Below are 8,750 nucleotides of genomic sequence, written 5' to 3' on the forward strand. Positions count from 1 at the left end.
CATTGTACATGTACATGTATAACAGTGCATTGCACCCCATTCATCCTATCATTTGCTTTGTTTGTACATTCCTTTGTGCTGTTCAATTGATGCAATGAACTATTTCCTGCATGAATTCCATGGTTTTCAGCACAGAATAATAGTACATGTAGTGGTTTGAGTGAGTCAATTCAGATGACAGTGTCATCATCAGTTGTATGATTTCTATTTGCGAGTTTAATGCATGATTATATGTGTAGTACCGGTTAGGGTGCATCATACGCCCCCTATGTCAACGGATTTTATTGCTATTTGGTGAAAGTGTGCCACTTGCTAAAATATTAATCCCCACCAAATTTAAATTCAATCCGCAGTCGTCTCGTGGGACCACCGGGAGCTCAAAGTTTCGACGCGATCTTTACAGCAAATGCAGCGATTTCACATAAGGCAGCCATTTATATTCCCATTACTTTACACAGTGAAATCATTGCTACCGTATGGAATTTGTATTCTATTCATGCTTAAAAGTGTGGTAATGGAATATTTTATGGTTTTACATCATTTTCTAGTGATTGACAAGTGTTATACAATTACTACTGCATCAGAAATGAATAGCTGCCCTATACAAACATGTATATTTCCATTACTTTGACAGTGAAATCATGGCTCCCGCATGAATTTTTAGGCTTAACAGAGTAGCAATGGCTTCATATAATTTTTAGTGACTGACAAGTGTTGTACAATACTACTATTCTCATATATTGTAAATGAGACATTCACCTTGTCCAAGTCGCCATGCAGTTTCATTAAAGTTGCAGTTTGCGTTTTACACGCAGATTTGGCCGCTTTCTTCTGTCGTCTTCCACAGTCTGTAAGATAGCCTGATAATGCTCCTCAGAACGGGCAGCTGACAGGAAGTCAGAACTTAGCTTTACACCACGCTCTGCTGCATCGTTTACAACGTTAATGGCACGGACATTGGCAACAGAGGTCTGGAAAGCTGGGGATTGAGGCCAAGTGTCAACGCTGTCTGAAAGGAAGCCATCATCAAGCTGCAAAATGCGCATGGTGAACCAAGAGTCCGTTCCTGCTAGGTCAGCTAGGGTTGTTGCTTCTGTGATGTTTGTTGGGAAATTAGGTTTCTTGAAGCCTTTACCATAGCGGTTACTTGGGATGATAATTTCTGTGTCAGGTTTGACTGCCAGGAGCTTACAGGCTAGAGCTTGTTTCTCTACTCCAGGTACTTTTTCACTGAAGAGTGCTAGTGGAACCATCTCTTCCGTGAGATACCACAGATGCCGCTCCATTGCTGCGATGGCACTTGCAGAAACACAAGCATTCACCTCTGAATACAGCAACAACTGCTTGTATAACTTCAAGTCGTTATACTGGTAGCATCAACAGCATTGCTACATGTTAACCACCATGTGCTGTATATGATGGTTGCGAATGTGACAAAGTCGCGAATCTTCGGGGGTTGGTGCTTTGTTGTGACTGTTCCTTTTGGGAGCTGCCGACTATGATCTTGCAAAAGAGAGATCTTGATTGAATATAATAATTTGGCCATCCACCTTGCCTTATGTACTGCTCCTGGCCGCTTGAAAGTGATGGAAGTCTGGAATCCAAGGTAGAACATGGAGAGCTCAACAAACTCATTATAATCATCTCTTACAAGATCCATTTTGGACCTCAGGACAATTTCAGCATCAGCTTTGAATTTCCGCAGTAAGGTCTGTTGTGTCTGACTAAACTCAGTAATGTCAAATTGGGCAAGTGGCTGCTCGCTATTCTGCGGCAATATGTTGTAGTTGGATTTGTATCGGGAAAAGAGGGTTACCTCAGGTGATTTGGATGTCTCTATTTGGAGATCCTTGAAGATTTGGGTCAGCATGACCTCGCCTACATGGTGTCGGCATGCTGACCATAGGAGTGCTTTTCCAAGATGAGTCTGGATTGCAATGCATGCAGCGGACATATGGCCTGTGTTAGAAGCAGTAGTATCAAACACCAAATTTTTTATGTTGTCAGCACAATTCCAGGATTGGAGCAAGTTGACAGATAACTTGGAGATGATGTCACCCGACTTGCGGTCTGTACCAGGCCTGTAAGCCGGTACTCCAAGGAGTTTCACATTATTAGTATCTCCCACCAGGACACTTAGTCTTTCCTCCTTTTCATTTTGGTTTGAAATGGATGACATAAGTTTCCCGTCCCAGTGCAGAGATGCAAACTTTGGCGGAGTCCATGCCTCTTTGGCTGAATTTGCAATGTCTCCCACCACTCTCCGTCTAGATTTGTTCTGCGGTGGCATAGGATAAGGCCAATTTTGAAGTATCTCCACCAACTTCTCTTACTAGTTCTTCAGTAAAAGCAGATTGTTGTGTAGGTGTTATTCCCATTCGTGTGCTAAGAGAAACAAGATTTGGTGATGCCAAAATGTTATGAGGTATGAAGACTGATGTTCCTGTTCGAGTAATGACGGTGTCCTGTTGGAGTTTCTGTATCACATTCAGAATCGCTATCAGATGAGTCTGCATCACTATTGCTATCTTCACTGGAACTAAGAAGAGAATGAAAACTAGTTGATGGTTCATCCATCTGCTGTTTACTTCTTTCTTGTCGCTTTGCTTCTGTGGCTGCACGTTCTTCTTTGCGTTTTATTTTTGCTGCAAGTACTGTATCACTGGAGCCAAATGTTGCACATCGATCTCCTCTCATGGAATTCAGGAACAAGCGGTCTTCTGGGATTGTAATCAGTTCATCAACATTTTGTGGCCAAATTGCAAATGTTTTACCGAGTTGGCTTTCAGCAAGCTGCAATTTAGCACAAGTAGCTGGAGTTTTTCTCCGCAAAGTGGGATTGCTTTCGAATCTTTGCGTTTTCATCGGCAAGCTGTATGATCTTCTTACATGCATTCTTTTCTATGATCATGGGAATGTTAGCTTTGTTGTAGAACTCGGCAACCTGGTCTAACACAAGCTTTGCAGTCTGATACTTGGTTTGTTTTGAAGTTAGTCCTTGCTTTTGGTTATACAAGTAGCACCGTAGAACCTGTCTGCTTGTTGGAAGCTTTGATCCTGTGATAATTGAATCGGCAGTAGTGATTCCTTTGCCAAGCCCAAATATTTCAATGCTTTTTCTTGTACACGATTTAGAAGTTGTCTTGGATGACTCTGGGGTTTGTTCTGCACTGGCAGAACTTTTTTCAGCCATATTGTCATTGATATCAGGATGTTGATAGCTGCAGTGAAGACAAACAACTTGTGAAGATGCTGAAGAAAATCCCAATTATAGGTCTATATACTAAGGAATAAGGTATTTCTCATCAGGGTCAACAAGATGGGGCATGTTTCTTGTCATCTCTCTGACCATGAAATCATGCTCTGACAGAAACATAAACAAACAACCAGAGGAAGTACTATTTATAGAATTATTAATACCCACTTTTCCTAGAATTATGTAAGATCCTTTTGAGAAAAAAAATACAGCCATACAGTACTCATGGAAAGCAGACAAAGTAGTGACATTGACATGTTGGTAAATGGCAGCTATTAGCTTCTAAGGCAGCTATTAGTTAAAGCAGTATGCCTAATTATTGAACAACACTTGATAACATCAAATTTCATTTGCCACTCTTTTAAAGCAGTAGGGCCTAGTATTAGACACAAATACATATGGCAGCCGTGATTTTAATGTGCAAAGTAATGGAAATATACATGGCAGCTATTAATTTCTAATGTAGAAGTGATTCCATGACACCATGCCAACTACTTAAAATGTTGTGAAACCATTAAATATTCCATTACCATTGTTTTAAGCATGAATAGATGCAAATTCCATACGGGAGCCATGATTTCACTGTGTAAAGTAATGGGAATATAAATGGCTGCCTTATGTGAAATCGCGGCATTTGCTGTAAAGATCGCGTCGAAACTTTGAGCTCCCGGTGGACCCACTAGACGACTTCGGATTGAATTTAAATTTGGTGGGGATTAATATTTTAGCAAGTGGCACACTTTCACCAAATAGCAATAAAATCCGTTGACATAGGGGGCGTATGATGCACCCTAGTACCGGTACCGTACAATGTACGTTTAATTTCGTTCTACTCACCGAAGTTCTATTAAACTTTACCGTACCAAATCCAGTTGCGAAATTCAAAATTGATGATTATATAATTCGTTTTGCAAAAATAATTTGCTTAACAAATTAATCTGCAAGAAATTTTTTGTACATAAAACCAGGTATAATCCGGGGGTATAATAGTCTCAGATGAAACATTATGAAGCCAAAGGTTGTGGTATAAAAAAGTGGGGTTTTAAACGTTTATCACTTGATTCACTTCACCACATCATCATGATACAAGTGTAACAACCTAGAGAGCTCGAGATGGTCTATAAAATACCTGTACATTTATACAATCTGATGTTGTAAGCAAAATTCTATTAAACCATGGAGGTATATAAATTAAACACAGGCTTAGAAATAAAATTAATAGCCATCACTGTACATGTACATTTATATTGCAATTGTATCATGCATGCTTTTTGTGTGTATATCCGTGCATGCGTGACAACAACATCATGAATACACGAAACATATCACAGAGATCTGCATCCTACCTTTGCTCCTTTTTTGACCAGGTCCAGACCTCTGTCTTTGTTCTTCAACGGCGGGATTGAGGAGAGCAATTATCTATGCAATGATAACCAGACAATGCCAACATATTAACAGCCACATTAATACAGCTCTGTAAACGAATTGTTATTGACTAATAATTATATCCATGCTGCTGTGTATGTGCAGTGCACTGAAATGATCAATGGATTCAACTCAACGGCATGGCCAGCTGTTGCATGTGTTGCTGGTTTGTTTATCTTCACATTACGGGCGCATAACACCAAATCAAGCTGGGCCAGTTAGATGGCGCTATTAACATCAGTAAGCTTCCAGGCAGGGCTCCAGACCCTGTAGGCTTCCAGCAGTTCCAGCCCTGGCTTCCAGGGGCTCAATCAGGCTTCAATCTAGCAGGGTTTGCAATCTGGTAAAAACATGTTGATGATGTTGTGCCTGGACATAAATAACGGTAAGAACCTACTTGCGACCTTCGTCCACTCAGATTTAGGCAAAACATTTTATGATAAAAAATAATTGATTAAAATAGGCCCCTACCGGTAATTATTATTAAATTATTTATCATTCTTCTTGACAGTATTTTTTGTGGGACATGAGAGCACATCAGACGTATCGAATTGCATTCTGAATACGAAAAATGTCTTTCTGCAATATCAAATAATTGTCATTTTTTGAAATTCACGATATAGGCCTAATACAAATTTTATGACAAATTATTAAAATTTGATATTTTTCACATTTTTGATATATAACAATCCTCGAAGTAAATTTTATAAATCTAATGATATATATATTCTTAAAGTGTATGTAGCTGGGAGGAAAAGCCGACGATCAATTGAAAATTTTGACCATTCATATTGAAAATATGGATTTTTTCCCCCAAAAGACCTAATTTTTTTTGGTGTTTTGGGGGAAAAAATCTTCAATACGAAAGGTCAAAATTTTCAATTGATGGTCGGCTTTTCATCCTACCTAGGCCTACATACACTTTAAGTGTCATCAGATTTATAAAGTTAGGCTTCGAGTACATATCAAAAATATCAATTTTTAATCATTTGCCATAAAATGTGTATTGCATTGCGAATTTCAAATTTCAGAAGGACATTTTTCGTATTCAGAATGCAATTCGATATGTCTGATGTGCTCTAATGTCCCACAATAAATACTGTCCAAACGTTCATACCCGATCCCTTAAGAAAATGGCAGTTGTTCCAATTAATCTACCTTTATACAAAGAGTGTGCTGACATTCAAAATTTATATGTTTGTCAAAAATGATAATTCAATTAGGCCCTAAATGGAATAACATTTTATATGAAACCTACCCTTCTAAGTAAACCCAAACATTTTTATGATTATTGTTACATTTTACAGATATTAATTTCATGCAATTGAAGCACCTGTGTGCATTTTATGCATTTATGCAGAGTTTGTATTCGTTTTGCATTCTGATTAGCATTGTTTGGACATAATATATACCATAAACTTAATGACATTAGTGATATTGTACTTTCATGGAGCTGTAGGTAATTAAAAAATAATGAAACGTCAATTAAATGAATTTTCATTCCAAATAACTCAAACCAATTTTTTTTTCTTATTAACATTTTATAAAAACATAATACCGTCTGAGACTGGGTCAGATACCGTTGACCGTACATTAGTGAACCAGACATGTACTACTTGTACTTTCAAGAACTGGATTGACATTTTAGATGAACCTACCAAGAAATAGCAACAAGTTGTCCTTACGATGATATTACGTCAACATTTGGAAAAATTGTATATGAATTATGTTATTAAATTTTAGGTTTTAAAATATGAGCTCAGGTGTACCACAAGGGTAAATTCTTGGACCCCTATTATTTATATTATATATTAACGATAACAAAATTAATACATCAAAGAAGTTCCCATTTGTTCTCTCTGCTGATTACACAACAAATTATATTATATTAAATTTGGAGGGTTTTTTTTAAACACAAGTTTTGGATAGCAGGCGGTCTAGGTTTCTATCATACCACGCAAGTGCTGATATAGTGCTCCTTTTATTTTATTTTGAGGGCAGTATACCAACGAAAGTAGCACAGTTCCACTTTCGGATTGTATGGAGAAAGTTGGAAAACACCATCAGGTCGTGTAACTTTGGTTCTAAGTCAGTTTTTTCTCACTATACACCAATCCGAGAAGCGTTTACTGTATTTGGCCCTCTATTGACGGCAACACAGATGTACCAGAGCGGGAGATTTAATTCGTAATTCAATACTCATGATTGTGTATTGAATATCACTGTTGTGTACAATGCCCGGGTACAATTCTGTATAGCACACAATAAATAATGGATAGAACCCCCGACCTCGGGACACCGCAGTTTTACATCGGGGACACCGCAGTAATGGCGAAGTCGGATAGGTGTATAGGAAAGCCATTTTTGTAATATATAGATAAGACAACCGCCCCAACCACTGTCATCACTCCTGTCTCTATGCATGTGAGAATAGCCATTGATGTTGATATGTGAGCTATATATCATCTGGCACAGAGCTGTCAAGTTTTGATTCAGTAATCAGGATTAGATCTGGCTTTGAAGAAGGCGGAATGAGGTGAATCCTTGCCTGTAGTTGTCCAATGTTTGAACTTAGACCTCTGATGTTTAACAGCCATAAATTCACATTCCTTACTCGTTGTCGTTGGACGTTTCCAGAGTTCGTCGTCGTTGGATCTGTTCCGTTTCGAGGCTTATCCTTATAACTTTTAGCGGCAAACTATGCAGAAATAGGGATGTCAGTCTTTTACGTTGTAAAGAAGCACCCTACGGGAAAAACCAGCACAAGATATACAGCACGATTAACACTGCATGGGCATCTCCACAAACAAGGTTGCCTGTGCGAGCAAAGGTCATTCTCTGCTTCTTCGACATATTGCTCTGCAACAAAGCCCACTCCTTTTCTTCTGCCTACTCATACCACACTGGCGAGGAGAAATGGTAGAGGCTGGATGAGCTACGGCAAAAACCTGCGAACCCTGACCTTGCGTCATATCGATGCCGACGAAGACAGTGTAGGCTACGTTTCTATTCTTACATATTTGGGGTACACTCACAGAATTAAAACCAATTCTGTGGGTACACTACTCCATGCATCTGTGTAGCATGTTCGCAAAAACACCCGCAAAAACATTGGGACATGTTGAGTGAATGTTCTTAGGGACCGATCGTTATTTACGGCAGGGGGGAATGGGTGTTTTGGCAAATATCGACAAAAAATGTTGCGTTCCCCCCTCGCGTCCGCTCAAAATTTTCGCGTTCCCCTTGTTTTCCCAATTTTCTCCATTTAAAATTTAACAATCCCCCTCCTGGTTCAACTAAAATGTCAGGTTCCCCCCTCAAGACCACAAAAAAAATTCGTGTTCCCCCCTAAATTTACCCATTCCCTCCCCTGCCATAAATAACGATCGCTCCCTTAGTCATCCAGTAGTTTAATTAAATCTAATACTGGAGCTTACTTTTTGTAACACAGCATTCTTCTAATACTGGAGCTTACTTTTTGTAACACAGCAGTCTTGGATAATGCGATGCTGCAAAGAGAAGTTGAGAATGGTATATTTAGTCCGCACCAAATAATCGTGCGATAGACTCTTTTCATGCTAATAGGGAAAGGTTTTAATAGCATAACAAAGAGAAAGCCCAGAGGATGATTTAAGCACTTCCCACCACGCCACTGTGTTGACTTGCGGTTTGCACAACTGTGTGAGTGAACATGACACCACTGCTCGCACATTGCATTGACGGGCATGGTTAAATTTGAATTTGGACTGATATACTTACAATAAAAACGCATTCAAAATGCTAGTCGATTTCACATTTTATGTTACCTACAGAAGGTGTGGATTATCCTTTATGCATACATCACTTTTGTTCTGAAATCGACCAAGTAATAATGACACACGCACAATTCTTAAACAACATCTTTTGCACAGAATTCAATGGGATTTGAAAAGTAAAGTGGCAGTTGAAACTCTAGTGATAACACGTTTGCAGTGCATGATGGGGCTTCCTTAAATCATCCTCTGGAGCAAGCCCTTAAAATCTCAGTGTAAAAGCTACAATGTGTAAACTATCTCATTTGCATAACAAG

At 38.9% G+C, this 8,750-nt stretch overlaps 1 protein-coding gene across 2 annotated transcripts in view; it reads right to left on the reverse strand.

Annotated features, from left to right (window-relative positions):
* The window catches only part of LOC140162756 (uncharacterized), a 56,823-nt gene extending 51,985 nt beyond the window's left edge, over positions 1-4,838 (reverse strand). Inside the window, exon 1 of one of the 2 annotated variants that reach the window (XM_072186047.1) lies at positions 4,603-4,838. The gene's annotated coding sequence lies outside the window, so the exon portion shown is untranslated. The remainder of the gene's footprint in view (positions 1-4,602) is intronic. The other variant, XM_072186048.1, reaches the window with a different exon arrangement.
* Positions 4,839-8,750: the final 3,912 nt, after the last annotated feature.

The sequence above is a fragment of the Amphiura filiformis genome, chromosome 10 (assembly GCF_039555335.1).
Source record: "Amphiura filiformis chromosome 10, Afil_fr2py, whole genome shotgun sequence".
NCBI lineage: Eukaryota > Metazoa > Echinodermata > Ophiuroidea > Amphilepidida > Amphiuridae > Amphiura > Amphiura filiformis.